The sequence below is a fragment of the Haematobia irritans genome, chromosome 1 (genome assembly GCF_050003625.1).
Source record: "Haematobia irritans isolate KBUSLIRL chromosome 1, ASM5000362v1, whole genome shotgun sequence".
Classification (NCBI taxonomy): domain Eukaryota; kingdom Metazoa; phylum Arthropoda; class Insecta; order Diptera; family Muscidae; genus Haematobia; species Haematobia irritans.
In genome coordinates this window covers 194,631,429-194,646,107 of record NC_134397.1, presented here as the reverse complement: position 1 = coordinate 194,646,107, position 14,679 = coordinate 194,631,429, and the positions used below count along the sequence as shown (strand labels likewise).

The following is a 14,679-nucleotide window of genomic DNA, read 5'->3' as shown; positions in this document are numbered from 1 at the left end:
AAATTTATTAGACATAATTAATTTTTTTCACTTGTTAAAAAAAATTACAGTTTGAAGGAAAAAATTGGAGTTCAAAATTGAAAGAATGTCTTTAGTGACATACGAAGTTCAAGATGGGCGCACTATTGGTAAAATTTACAAATTTTAAGAAATTCTGAACTATGTTGCGGAAGACACGAATTTAGTTAATCTTTATGCTTCATTTGTGTGATTTTTCCTCGGTTTTAGTTAATTTAACTAACTTACGCAAAAAAATATTAAAGTCATGGAAACTTTCTTAACACGTAATAATTTCATGGACTAAAAGATAATTAAATCGGCTTTAGTGAAATGTAGGGTTCACTTTTTTGAGTGTGAATACTTTGGACTACAAAGGGAAGATTTCATATTGAACGAAAGTACTATTTTAGGAAAGCAGTGGGAAAATTACATATGAAATTGCAAATAAAACCTCAACAATTGTTTTCTGGATAAAAATTAGAAATAGAATGTTGTTGAACACTCCGAATCACTTTTTTCAGTAAATGCTGATTGAATAGCTACATAGATGTTAGGAAATTTTTAAAATTACAAACGATATCATAAATGATTTCACAATTGTAGACAAATATCTGAGTAAAATTATAAATTCTTGTTTGAGACCCCAAATAAAACCATGTGTCCGTTTCTAGCCCGGTTGCTCGAATGCTAAAGAGGAGCAAAATTTTCTTTTTAAAAATTTGATTTGATTCGCTGTTCTTCTTTTTTATTAAAAGAACTTCATGTAAACCTGATTTATTATAGTGAAGAAGCGATTTCGAGAAACTCCCCAGAGAAATTCTCCACCCAAGCCCCCAACTCAAAAATCATCGACCCCATTCACGAGAAATATCTCCAATTTGCTTTATAGTGATCATTTTATGAAAAAGAAGTTTTAAAATTCAATATTATTTTTGGCATTTTAATATATTTTATAGATTTTTTTTTTTGCATTTTTTTAATGCTGATATAATTGCAAAAACTTTTTTTAGATCTGGTCACACTGAACTCAACTGATATGCGTCTAAGAATCTAAGGGCATTTTCGTTTCGCTAAAAATATGTTACCCTTTTTCCCTCAATACATGTTCACTCAAATGATAGTGTCATTTCAAAGTTATTGCTTATTCATAATATTGTGAGGGATACAGGATCCAAAATATATGACAGTGTCCTTCATATTTGGCAATCAATTTCGAGAATGTTGCACCTTTTTTCCCAATCGAAATCGCTATAAATTACTTACACGTTTCCGACGTTTCTCAACGAAAATCATTAAACCGCTAAGAAAAGTTATGCACGCTATATTTACATGAAAAACATTTTTTGCGTTCTTTTTGAAGGCATTGCGCTATTTCCTAAAAACTATTTTTCCTACCTTTCAAAATCACTGTACATAGCCAGCCGGTGTTTTAATGACACTATCAAACGAATATTACATTAGCGTAGGAACCCATTGTGTGAGTGAGAACTTTGTGCATTTTTAATTAAAGTACAAATAAAAATAGAGAGAGAGTGTGCAGAGTGCAAAATTCTATCAAATATGGCCGGCTAAATGACAAGTACAATGGCTAGCTATAGCTAGCTAGCATGCTTACTACCCAAGACGATTATTATCAAAACAATAGATTAATGGTAACAAATCAAATGATGTCTACTACTAAAATCTATGAAATTCTATAAACATTTCTCTACAAAATAAAGTTAAAACCCCTCTCATAAAAAGAACAATAATACCGGCTCTCTGGATATTGGCAATAACAAAACCATTAAATCTCGCTTTGGTGACAGAATTATTTGATTCGGCCAACAACGGGTCGAGTTTCGTAGTCAGCTATTTTTTCTTTGTTGTATGAACATTATCTCCCAAATATTGTGAGAGTTGTGCCTGCTTATTTCATACTCTCTCATTTTTACTATAGAACTCAACCGATCTGTGTCTAACGAGAAGTTACATTCAATACAAATCCAGATCACTTATTCAAAACGTTTCTGAGCTTCTCGACGATAAGATGTGCGGTCTTTTAAGTTCTTCCAGAGTCGCGTGAATTAATATTTTTTATTGCATATTCAATTCGTTGACTCGCATACAAATAAAAAATAATAACAAAAGCATTACTTCAGTTCAACAACAAAAAGTAAAACATACAAATTGAAAGAAAAAACACAAATAAATGTTCAAAGAATACTAAAAGAAATCTATATTGTAAAATTAAATTGTGTTATGTTGACATTGAATGGGAAAACAAATACAAATCTTATGTCTAAGTGCAAATAATAAAAGGACGGACAGACTACATGAATGGTATCTCACATTTAGGCGGTTTCGGATCATTGTATGAATAATCGTAGTTTTTTTTTCTTCGTCCGCCACTGTTTTCGTTATAGTAGTTAAAATATCATTTCCCATAGGCGACGTCATTGTTAATTGAAGTAACCATTGCTTCTTTTTGTGAATGAATTAAATCGCCACACGCTATACACGTTTTTGTTGCCGATGACCACAATAATACTGAATTCCTAGAAAACGAATTATATGTGAGTAAATATTAATAAGACTTGTGTGCTAATGTTAATAACATATTAAATTAAATTACTTTTATAAGTCATTTCGAAAAGATTTGCAATGGTAGCAATTTCGCAGATTTTGAAATTAACTAGTGTGTGCATAACGACCAACAAATACGAGGGTGATCCGTTAAGTATATAACCTCACCGCCAGATGCATGAGTATCGCGAAGAGCAATTTTCTGCATTCAGAGAAGGAATGTGATCACCTTAAAATTTTTCAAGAGCAAAATGTTCCGTGTTCTCCGTTCAAAAATACAATTTTGCATTTTAAAAATGATTGAGGTCCCTTAAAACAAAAATACCTTGATCCAAAGACTTCTCATTAAGATTTGTTATTGATTCCAGCCCAAAGACGTCATTAAAATAAATGTATTTTTAGGAGGAAACCCAAATTTAAATCTAAATTCCATGAAGTTAGGATTTATAGTATTTTCAAATTTCTTTTATGGGAAATATTGGCAGAGTTATTTATGAACAGAGTACAAAATTCTTACACTCAAAACAAGTTTATTTGGATCCAAAGATGTTGACCTTCCCTTAAGGATTTTAAGTATTGATTCCGAGTCTCAATTAAATTAAAAACATTTTCTGGGGACCTATTTAGCTTGGATGAATGAAATTAAAATTAGTATACAGATCACGTTTATCGAATAGAGAATAACTCTATTTACGATATGTTAATGAAGCTGTTAAAATGCCAGTTAAATTCCAACTTATACAAAGACATCAAAATGTTTTCTTAACTCTAAAAGAAAAAAATTTAAACCAATGATGCAAAATCCTCACTTATTAAGTATTAGCCGATATTTTAAGCGTTTTTACCTTAAATCTAAGGAATTAATATATCATATACACACAAAAAAATATAAATTAATTTGATTGTCAATACAATTAAAATTGTGTTTAAATTTGAGCTAACAACGTAATTTGTAAATACAATTACGATTTTAGTCACTTTAGCAACCAATTTTGTTGTCAACAAACATTTTGTTATATCAACAAAAATTTTGTTGAACTTAAAAATTTTCTGTAACAACAATTTATTGTTAGCTCAAAAATTATAATATTATTTTCTGTGTACTTTTTAGACAATTTCTTTAAATCAAAAATATTTTAAGGAAATTTTGACTTACTTCAAAGGCTTTTACGAGGGAACTCAAATTTTCAAGATTCGTGTCCTAAATTTAATAAAAAAAAATTGAAACAAAAAATGAAATAAAAAATAGATTTCGATTTGTTGGTACATTAGTGTAGTAACAAATCGAAATCTGAAAATAAGATTAAGGGATTGTAAGTTATACGAAAAGATGATGCACAGTGCGGGTGAAAAAATGGTTAACTTTGGGAAGAATTATTCTCGTATGTAAATTTCATAAGAAATTAACATAAAAGAACCAAATGAAATCCTCTCAACCGGCCGGATCTTGCTAAAGACTATGGAAATGTGTAGTGGCCAACACTGAAACATGTATGTCTACACTGAAAAAATATTGTCGTGAGGTCAAAGATTTCATGTCTTTAAAATACGAATACAAATTTTGCTTAGCATAGAAGACGCATTTCTCTAAAATAAAGTTATTTTCCTTGTCCAAAAGTCGATAAACTTTTCAATGAAGTTGTATTGTCCTTATAAATAAGTGATTTGACTTAAAAATGGGTATCTTAACATGAAAGAAAAAATTGTTGGGCTAAGGTCAAGTTGACTTTAATAATTCAGAAAAATTCTTTAAAATTAATGAAATTGTCTTTAAATTTGTTGTCTTTTTGCATCTTGACTACAAAGCAAAAAATCGTTCAAATATAGGACATGTTTTTCAAAACTTTATTTTAAAGAAGTTTTTTGCTTCAAACACAGCTAATTTCTGCTGGAAGTCGAGTCTTAATTTGGAAAATAAAGTTGCCGTTAACTCGTTTTTAAAGGACTTTGATAGCATATGAAGAAAAAAAGCTGAGAAAGCGAAAAATTAAAATTTGCTTCCTAGAAGCAAGTACACAAACCCCAAATTTAAAAGAGAATTGTGTCTTAAAAGTATCCTTACTTGTATTCTCCGCTTCTTTGGCTCGGAATCAATACCAAATTTTTTAAAATAAAGACAAAATCTTTGGAACCGAGTATGCTTTTTTTCAGTGTAGTCAGGCTTGCGAGATGGGTATCTGGCATTTTCTTTTCAGTAACTTAATAATGCCAATTCCCTTAATCTTCCTGTCCAATAAGCTGGAATAAATATTGTAATAATTTCTTGATTATTAACTTTCTTTTACATGAGTTTCAAAAAATTTGTCCTTAAGGGCTATATAAGTTTGGTCTGTAAACTTGATTCTTGAATTGAGACCAAATGGCCTTGCGAAAATAAGCGCTATTTGGCATATGATATCTATTAAAGTGTGAAAAAATACACAAAAGATTCCGAAATAATATCAGCTATAATTTTGTATTTTAATATCAGCTATAATTTACACCGAAAGAATTTTCTTCGCAAAAAGAACGAAAAATTTCGTTAAAAATACGAAGTGTGAGAAAATATACAAAAAAGAGTCCAGAATAATATCAGCTATAGTTCTTATATGAATATTCATTTACCAGAAACATACAGTAGAAAAATAGTCTCAAGATTTCGTATTTATCTTCTTTTGTTAAATAAGTTTATAAAAATACATTTTAGTGCTCTCCGATATGGGAAATATTAATAGCTTATTAAGATTAAAGCTTCTACTTTAAAATAACATCGAGAAATAAATGGAAACTAAGTGGGGAACTAGAGTTTGATGTCGTTTTCGAATGTCCTCCTAAGTTGGACATCGGTTGTCAAAGGGTTAATATTGTATAAATTTGGTGTCCTACGTTGCATAATCTTTAATATTAGGTCAATAATTTTTTCAGTATAGTTTGTAATATTAGGAAATTTCAAAAAAGATTTGTCTCCAACAGCCTCGAAATAAATCTTCTCCTATATTTGTGGCATTTTCATATTTAATTCGAAGATTCCGATAGCTGAGATAATTTATAGCTCTTCTTAAAATCCCCCCCTAATCAATTTATCAAACACAACCCGTACACAACGTACACAAACAAATATTAAAGTGAAGAAAACTTCTTAATATTAGAGAAATTTTAACTAAAACATAATAATTTCCATGAACTAAAATATAGTTGAATTGGCTTTAGTGCCCTGGTGGGCACTTTTTTTAGTGTAAGATTAAAATTATGAGTTTCAACTCTTTTTGCCATATATATAAAGCTATTAATGTACAAAAAAATAATTTTTACAACTCAAGTTTTGTCTTTACTTTTAACGAAGGTACACAAATTTGATACATTCGTATTCAAAATTTAATAATAAACAAGTAAGGAAAGTCTAAAGTCGGGCGAGGCCGACTATATTATACCCTGCACCACTTTGTGAATCCACATTTTCGATACTATATCAATCCGTGTTGGATGCTATCTGACCAGATATGGACAAAGTTCTACAATATTTATAGACTTTAAATTTAAGTCGGCTAATGCCCTGAGGTAGAACACAATGTTAGTAAAAAAATATAGGAAACATTTAAATCTGAACCAATTTTGAGGCAACTTCGTAAAAGTGTATTTATGATTTATCGGTCGATAGATATGTATTAGAAATAAAGGAAAATTTGAGTCATTTTTACAAGTTTTCAACTTAGCAGTGGCGATTTTATAAGGAAAATGTGTTTATTTTGGCCATTTTTGCCCAAATCGAAAAAAAACATTTATATCGAAACCGATTTCAACTAAATTTGACATGCATACTTAGTATATTAATTCTACTCTCTGTGCAAAATTTCATTTAAATCGGACTACAACTTTGAACTATGTGGTCAAATGACGGTAAATCGGGCGAAAGATATATATGGGAACTATATCTAAATCTGAACCGATTTCAATAAAATTTGGCACACTTAACTATAGTACTAATTGTTCTCCTTGTGCAAAGTTTCAACCAAATTGGGCTAAAACTCTGGCTTCTGGGGCCATATCAGTCCATATCGGGCGAAAGATATGTATGGGAGCTATATCTAAATCTGAACCGATTTCTTCCAAAATCAATAGGCTTCTATTCTGACCCAAAACAGAAACTTATACCAAATTTAAAATCGATTGGACTAAAACTGCGACCTAGACTTTGATGACAAAAATGTGTTCACAGACAGACGGACGGACGGACATGGCTAGATCGACTCAGGGACCCACCCTGAGCATTATTGCCAAAAACACCATGTGTCTATCTCGTCTGCTTCTGGGTGTTGCAAACATATGCACATATGTGTGGCGCAGGGTATAAAAATTAAAGCAAAGCTTACGAACTGTTCAAAATTTCTTTACATTAATTAAAGGTATGTTTAATATACTCTTGTAGCTTAGTCAACATATGATTTTAAGTTTAAATCAAACCCGTAATAAAAAATTGAAGAAGAAACCAGCAATAACAAAACAAAAACCTTATAATATTTTGTTAAGAAATTTTAAAATAGACTTCGGCTTTAATTGGTTCGCAATTATGTTTTAGTAGAAAGCTATAAGAAATTTAAAAAAATAAAACTAATTGAAGATTATCATAATTTACTTGACTAATGTGCGTTTGATGTATGCCGGTAAAATAGCTTTGCCCATCTAAACATCCCAGCAAAAAGAAATGGAATTTTGTTCCAATAATGTACGTACAAACAATTCTTCGAGAGATTCGCATAAGTTTCTCTTTACAATTTTTTTTTTTTTTTGTAATAATAATTTATATACATGAAATAAAACAAAGTAACAAATAAAATAATTTAAACTAGACAACATTTGGCTGGCGGGTAAGTTCTATATTACACTACTTCGGAATTTAAAACAAAATTGTCATTGATATTTGTTTTTTTGTCCATACTTTTATTGTTGGGATATAAATATTTCATAAATAACGTTTTAGCAATAAAAGACAGGAAATAATTTTTGTCGTCAGCAAATCGAATATAAATCCACAATTCAATGGCAAATGAACACTATATGTGTACATAATAGAATACTAAAAATATCTATTGCAAAAAATAACAGACTACGTTATAAGAAGTAATTATGTTATGTATCTATATCACCAACAATCGTGCGTGAACACTGTTCTCCATATAAATTAATGACGTGGATAACTGGAATCTAGTTATTGATTTGAATTTGAGTGGTTTTGTTTATTTCTTTACGTTATGAGCACGTTTTATATACAGTAGATATTATAGAAACTGGGACAATGATTTCCTATATTGATGACGACGTTGACAATCCTTTGTTTATTTGGTTTATTTTAACTTGGTTCTACTGAGTGAATTGACGTTAACCAATTTGCTTTGTCAGATCAGGTGTTCGAGTTGTGAACTGCTTCGTGACATTGACCTATATATTTGTTTTTAATTGGAGACTTGCAAAACGTCATAAAGCAAGTGAATTTCGCCGAGAATCATTAGTTTTTCATTCAGTTCCCCGAAATCGTAGTTTAGTTTTAATAAGAATCAGTGTTAAGCATTTACAATTGATTCAAAATCCTTATTGCTATCTTTAAGTTATTTTTCTGAATTACATTTTATATGTAATTCACTCATAATTATATCCTTCACCCTCTCAGTAATACTGTTTAAAGCACTGTGAAATAGTCCCATATATGCACTTGTTGGCCGATATGACCAAACGCGACGTCCCCATCCCTCCTACGGATTCCTCATACACAAACTTTTGTGTAGTATATGACTCATGTGATTTTCTGATATGCCTTCTATCCCTGCTGTCACTCTCGAAGATGCGAATAACAAGCTCTTTTCCCTAACTCATAAGAAAGAGTATTCCAAACGAAAGAAAATTAATTGGTTCTTCTATTTTGAAACTCAAGTCACTTTTGCGCAGGAGTCGAACATATACAATAAGTGTCAAGAAAAAAGCATGCCTGAGAGACCAAAAAAATGTCAAAGTACTCTTCTAATAATCAATTATTCGAATTCGTGTGATTAAGGAAATCGATACTATTAAGTTATTGAAAAGAAAATAGCAGATACCCATCTACACATGCCTGACTATACACATGTTTCATCGCTGGCTAATTCGAATTTCCATAGCCTTTAGTGCACAGAAAAAATATCACGAAAATGTTTCCAATTAAAATTTTATTTGGTTTTTAAAAATATTCAATTAAATATTTAATTGATTCAATAAATTTTTTAATTGAAACAAAAATCAATCACATACATTTGTTGTATCAACTACTTTTTTATTTGGATCAATTAACTTTTTAATTGACTGTGGTATTTGATACTATCATTTCTGTGATTGAAGACATTTCAATTAATTTCATGATTTTAGACAAAAAATCTTTTTTTTTGTGTGTAGATCTGGCGGTGATATATGATTTAGTTTAGGACTTATATCTAATTTCATATTGGAAGTAAATACGAGAATTATTCTTCCCAAATAGAACCATTTTTCACCACCACTGTGCATCATCTTTTCATATAACTACAATCCCTTAATCTTATTTTTTGAAAGAAATTTTTAGCTAATGATGATTAAAATGTTTATCATACACATATACAATCACGAAATTAATTTATCCAATTAATTTTTTAATTCAAGTTTCTTCAATTACGAAAATGATTATATCAATCACAGAATTATTTGGAAATAAAAAATATACTTGGTTTTAGAATTAACTGATTTCTTCCAACATTTTCAATTATTGTTTTTAATTGATTCAATTAAAAATTTAATTGATTTTGGTCGAATAACTCAAATATTTTTTTAATTGAGGCAATCAATTATTTATTGTACTGTTTATTTATAATTATTTTTCGTTTAGAAGAAATAATTTTCTTGTAATTTTACAAGAGTTTATACTTTCTATTGAGTTTTGCGGTTATAATTATTGTCGGATTTTTCTTTTGATAAGTCAAAATTTAATTATTTCCGAAGAAAAATAATTTTTTTATTTGGAAATATTTTTTTATTAAATTAAAATTGTAATTGGGATAATCAATATTTTAATTAAAAGTGTAAATTGACTTTATTTTTTAATATGATTATAAAATTAATTTGTATTGGTTAATTATTTAATTCATTCCGGTTTCAACTTTAATCAATTTTTTAATTAGAAATATTTTTTCTGTGTACTACGAGGGCGGTTCGGAAACTTCTTAGCATATCAATGAAAGAGAATAGTTAGTTTTTCAAAAATATTTTTATTTTTCAATATAATCTCCCGAAACTTCAATACACTTAGTTCAACGCTGTTCTAGCAATTCTATCCCTTGATTAAAATAGTTTTGCTCAAGGTCTTCAAAATAGTGGTTTACAACTGTAATTGCATCTTCATTTGAGGTAAAACGCTTGCCAGCAAGGATTTTTTTTTAGATTTGGGAACAAGTAAAAGTCACTGGGAGCTAAATCAGGAGAATAAGGTGGGTGATCAAGCAACTCGTACTTAAATTTGAACTGTTTTTGCCTTCTTTGGGGCACTTCCTCCAGCTTCTGTCCATTGTTTGGATTGTTCTTTTGTCTCTGGAGTATAGTGGTGGATCCATGTCTCATCAACAGTTATGAAACGACGCTTAAAATCCATTTTATTTCGCTTAAAACGATCCAAATAAGCTTGAGAAATGTTCATTCTTATGCGTTTGTGATCAACTGTTAACAAATGCGGCACCCATCTTGCAGAAAGCTTTTTCATCTGTAGTCCTTCATGCAAAATTAAATGGACTCGTTATGAGTTTTCCATTGTAAAAAAATTGCGGATGCGTCTTTTTTGAACACCTGTTTCTATATGAAGGAGTTGCCAGATCGAAACAAAATTTAACTTTTTTGTGTTTATACCGCGCTTTTTGTGCTAGGATAAGAAGTTTCCGAACTGCCCTCGTATGTTATAAAAAAATATATTTTAAATACGTTTATGATAAAAAATCTTGGTTGGTTTTCTTTTTGAACGATAACCTCACCAAAATACATTCATAGAGGAGTCAATTGGCCCAGTTTTAGTTACACCTTTTGTACACGTATTGAAACATACATGTATTCGAGTTAGCAATGATTGCTTCAGGTAAACTTCTTCCTGTATCGAATATTCATGTTCTCATTGAAACATATGTACTTATCTCTAACGATATGGATGTTATTGTGTTCACTTCACTATTTGTTTTCGTCTGCCTTCTTTATTGAAACATATACTTTATTCAATACTTGATAAATGATTCTGTTTAAGACCAGTTTTCCCACAAATTCTTCAACTAGGTTAATAAAATGTTTGAACATAATGTTTGGTTAAGAGAGTATAGAAGTTAATCGACCCTAAACAATCCCATTCGATTACATGTGGATTAGAATAGTTTTAATGGATAAATTGCAGGAGGTAATATTCTTTGACATTTTAGAGTATATCCATATTTTAACTACTATGACTTGTTTGTTTCTTATTACGCAGATGTATACAATTCTCGAATGCATTCATTACCATAATGTTCAGTTATTATCGGAAAGCATTTAATTGTCATTTCCATATTCGAAAGTAGTTAGAATTCATTGGCAAACAAAATAAACACCATAACCATGTAGAATGTGTGTTTTCATCTAAACATTCTGTTTTCTAAAATAAATTAATATTTCTGTTATTTCTATTTGCTTCATTTATTTGTTTAGGTGTAAGCTTAAAGTTTAACATTCATACTTTATATTTTCTTCATTAGAAAATAACTTTTTTTCTAGCATTCTTCGTGTCTATTTCGTAGAACCGGTTCCAAGCTATTTTCGAGTTGAAAGAAGAATCTTTAAAGACCGTTATAATTAATTACTGAATTCTGCTGGCTAATGATAGTCAAAAAGATAAATAGATTTGTACACTAAAAAAAAATAAAAAAATTTTCGTTACTTCAAAAACATTGCATTAAGAAAAGGACGCAAATGTGAAAGATGAGTATCCACGCCAAAAAAAATTCCGTAGTTAAACTAACGCTAAATTTAATTTATTTTTATTGCAAAAAAATTATTTGTTTCTAGTTAAATTTTATTATTTTTTCGAAATATTCTTCGGCTCAATGAAATTTTAAAGCAAACGAAAGTTTTCGTACGATTCCCAAAAATAGTAAGAATGAATGGTTAAAATGGTCATGATTTGGCGCCAATGATTTTCATTTCATATTTACTTTTAGTTAATTTTTTCTTCTATGAGAGGGTCTAATTTCGTGAACTGCAGTTAAAAAGTAAAACAGGACATTAAACTTTCCTGGTTTTAACAACGCTTTGGGGACATCTCAAAATGTGGAGTACAATTGAATTCAATTTCGAACGAGTTAGTTCATTCTTCCTATAAAACAGTTTACATTTTTTCCTTGTTTCATTAAAGTCAAGTAAGGCAAATTCAATTTTAATTTTAATAAAAATTAATTAAAAACGCAACTATGTTCAAATACAACATATTGTATGGTCTTTAAAGTAAACTTTAAAATTAATACATGCAGGAAAAAATAAAACCAAAAATATTTCCAATTAAAAAATTGATTGGTACTGAAAACTTAATGGATTAAACAATTAACTGACTCAGTTAACCTCTTAATCAAATTAAAATTTAATGCCAGTTAAGAAAATAATAAAAAATTAAATTATAAATTATAAACAACAAAACTGTTTTCAATCAAAAATATAACTTAAAATTTTGCTCGGGATTAGTTTATATATTTATTCTATTATATTCATTGGCTAAAGTTTTAACTCAAACCCATGGAAAAACTATACTCAAAAATAGTGAATCCACCAGGAAAGGAAATGTGGGTTAATTTTAGAAAATTTTAGATAAACTGTATATCACAAAAATGTAGATATCAAAAAAAATCAGTGAATTTTTTTCACATATTCAAAAAAAAGTATTAGTTATAATCATTTTTCTCACTTGTTAAGGAATGTTTCGTATTTTGAAGAAAAAATTAGAATTAGATATTGTGCCATACGAAGTTCTTGGTGGTCGAATTTTTGGTAAATTTTAAGAAATTCTGTGGAAAATACGAATTTACTAAATCTTTATGCTTTAGTTGTGTATAAATTTAGTTCTTCTTAGTTCTTTGAACTAAATAAAAGTGAAGGAAACATTCTCATATTGGGGAAATTTTAATTTAATCTTAATAATTTCCATGAACTAGATAAAGTTTAATTGGCTATAGTACCTTGGATGGTTCAATCTTTTTTAGTGTATGAAAACTGCTGTTGCGTATATATTTTTTTAAAAGAATCAATGAATAAATTGATTGAAAAAGGAGGTCTAGTTCAACTAAATAATTAATTGTCTCGGTTAAAAATTTAATGAGTTTTGCAAACAAATTCATATAAATTTTTTATTGAATCAATAAAAAAAAATAGTTGATAGGGTCGAAGAAATCATTTAAATTTTTAATCAAGTATACTTTTTAATAATTAATAATTAAAAAAAATAATAATTGGATCAATTAATTTTGTAATTGAATCAGAAAAAGAATCTGTGTACTCCGTACAAAAAAAAATTGACATAATACGAAAGATTATCTACACCAACTTACAACAACATTTACATTACATACAATATTTACACAATATTAAAAAAAAATTCTTTAAAGTAAGGAAATTTTGAGTTAACATTTTTAATCTATACCCTAAGATTGTTTTTCATAAAATCTAATTTTTCTTAATTTAACCCTTTCACTAACAGAACGAAGAAAAAAAAAATAATTTTGAGGACCTACCTCAATTAATTCAAGAGCTATATGAGTTTTTTTCTGAAACCTTGATTCTTGAATTGTGACCAAAAGGTTTTACGAAAATAAGCGCTATTTGGCCTATGATGTCTATCAAAACGTGAGAAAAAAAAAACACAGAAGATTCCGAAATAATTTTTGAATGTCCATTTACTAGAGACGTATAGTAGAAAAATGTTCTCAAAATTTCGTATTTTTGATTTATTATTAAAGAAATTTATAAAAATGAATTTTAGCCTTTACTTTAAAATACCATCGATAAATAAATCGAAAGTAAATAGGGAAATAGAGTTTGGTGCCGTTTTCGAATGTCCTAAATGGACATCGGTAGGCAAAGGGTTAAAGAAAAGCATTTTTGGTTAAAATAAATATTTTTATTTTTAATAAGGGTCATGAAACAATACCAAAGCCTTAAGAAAAAGTGTAATTCTGCCAAGCAACCAACCAGACACATTTTATTCAATAAAGAGAGTCTTGAAATTATTAATTTTGTTTTTTTTTTTTTTTCAGTGTATCCAATATTTATGCCGGATTTAATTTTCATAATTTTTTGATTCTGGCATTTGTTCTCCAACTATATTCAGCAATTATGAACAAGATATTTGAAGGGGGTTAATGACTTCTGTAGAAAATAGTATGTGTAGACAACTCTTAATAGTTTCAGTATACATTATAGAGAATTTTATTCAAACGAAGAATGAAGTGTAAAACTTAAATACACGCAGAGAAGGAATATAATCACCTCCTAAAGTAAAATTTTTATTTTTGGATGAGAAAAATTGAACATTTTTGGCGCCAAAATTGTTGTTTTGTCGCCACACATAAAATTGTTGTCGAAATCGGGTTTATAATGACCGAGAAAATAACATGGTTGCAACAAAAATAACATTTTGCTCTAGGATTTGATCATATTCCTTCTCTGGGTGTAATCTTCAAGTTGTAGGGAACTAAATAGTTTTTTTCTTATTTAATTCCAAAATTATTTTTTAAGCGAAAGTAATGTAGCATAATTATACAATATTTATTAAATTATTTTTATTATTTGATATCTTACGTAATTACATTAAAATGTAATGATTACATATAAGAAATTTGTCTTGTCTCGACTTTAGATCTAGTTTGCATACACTGAAAAAAAGATTACAAATTTCATAGCGAAATTTTCTTTGTGAAAGATATTAATTGAAAATACAACATGGTGTAGGTAGAAATGACAAAAAGCATTCTTAAAATAGTTCTGAATCAGCTTTGAAAAAGTCCTCTTTTAAGACAAAAGATACTTTTTGCATTTTGGTGAAGGTTTTTATACCCTTCACCACTACTGTGGTACAGGGTATAA

General features: G+C 28.9%; 2 protein-coding genes across 5 annotated transcripts in view; one reads left to right on the top strand and one right to left on the bottom strand.

Moving 5' to 3' along the window:
• Zip99C (Zinc transporter Zip99C) overlaps positions 1–14,679 on the top strand; it is a 42,217-nt gene that overhangs the window by 13,788 nt on the left and 13,750 nt on the right. Inside the window, exon 1 of one of the 4 annotated variants that reach the window (XM_075292423.1) lies at positions 2,004–2,555. The exons of 2 other annotated variants lie outside the window; for them this stretch is intronic. The gene's annotated coding sequence lies outside the window, so the exon portion shown is untranslated. Of the gene's footprint in view, positions 1–2,003; positions 2,556–14,679 lie in introns of those variants that run through there. One more of the 4 variants, XM_075292425.1, reaches the window with a different exon arrangement.
• LOC142222327 (CUB and sushi domain-containing protein 3) overlaps positions 4,908–14,679 on the bottom strand; it is an 839,952-nt gene continuing 830,180 nt past the window's right edge. Inside the window, exon 20 of the mRNA XM_075292416.1 lies at positions 4,908–4,922. The gene's annotated coding sequence lies outside the window, so the exon portion shown is untranslated. The remainder of the gene's footprint in view (positions 4,923–14,679) is intronic.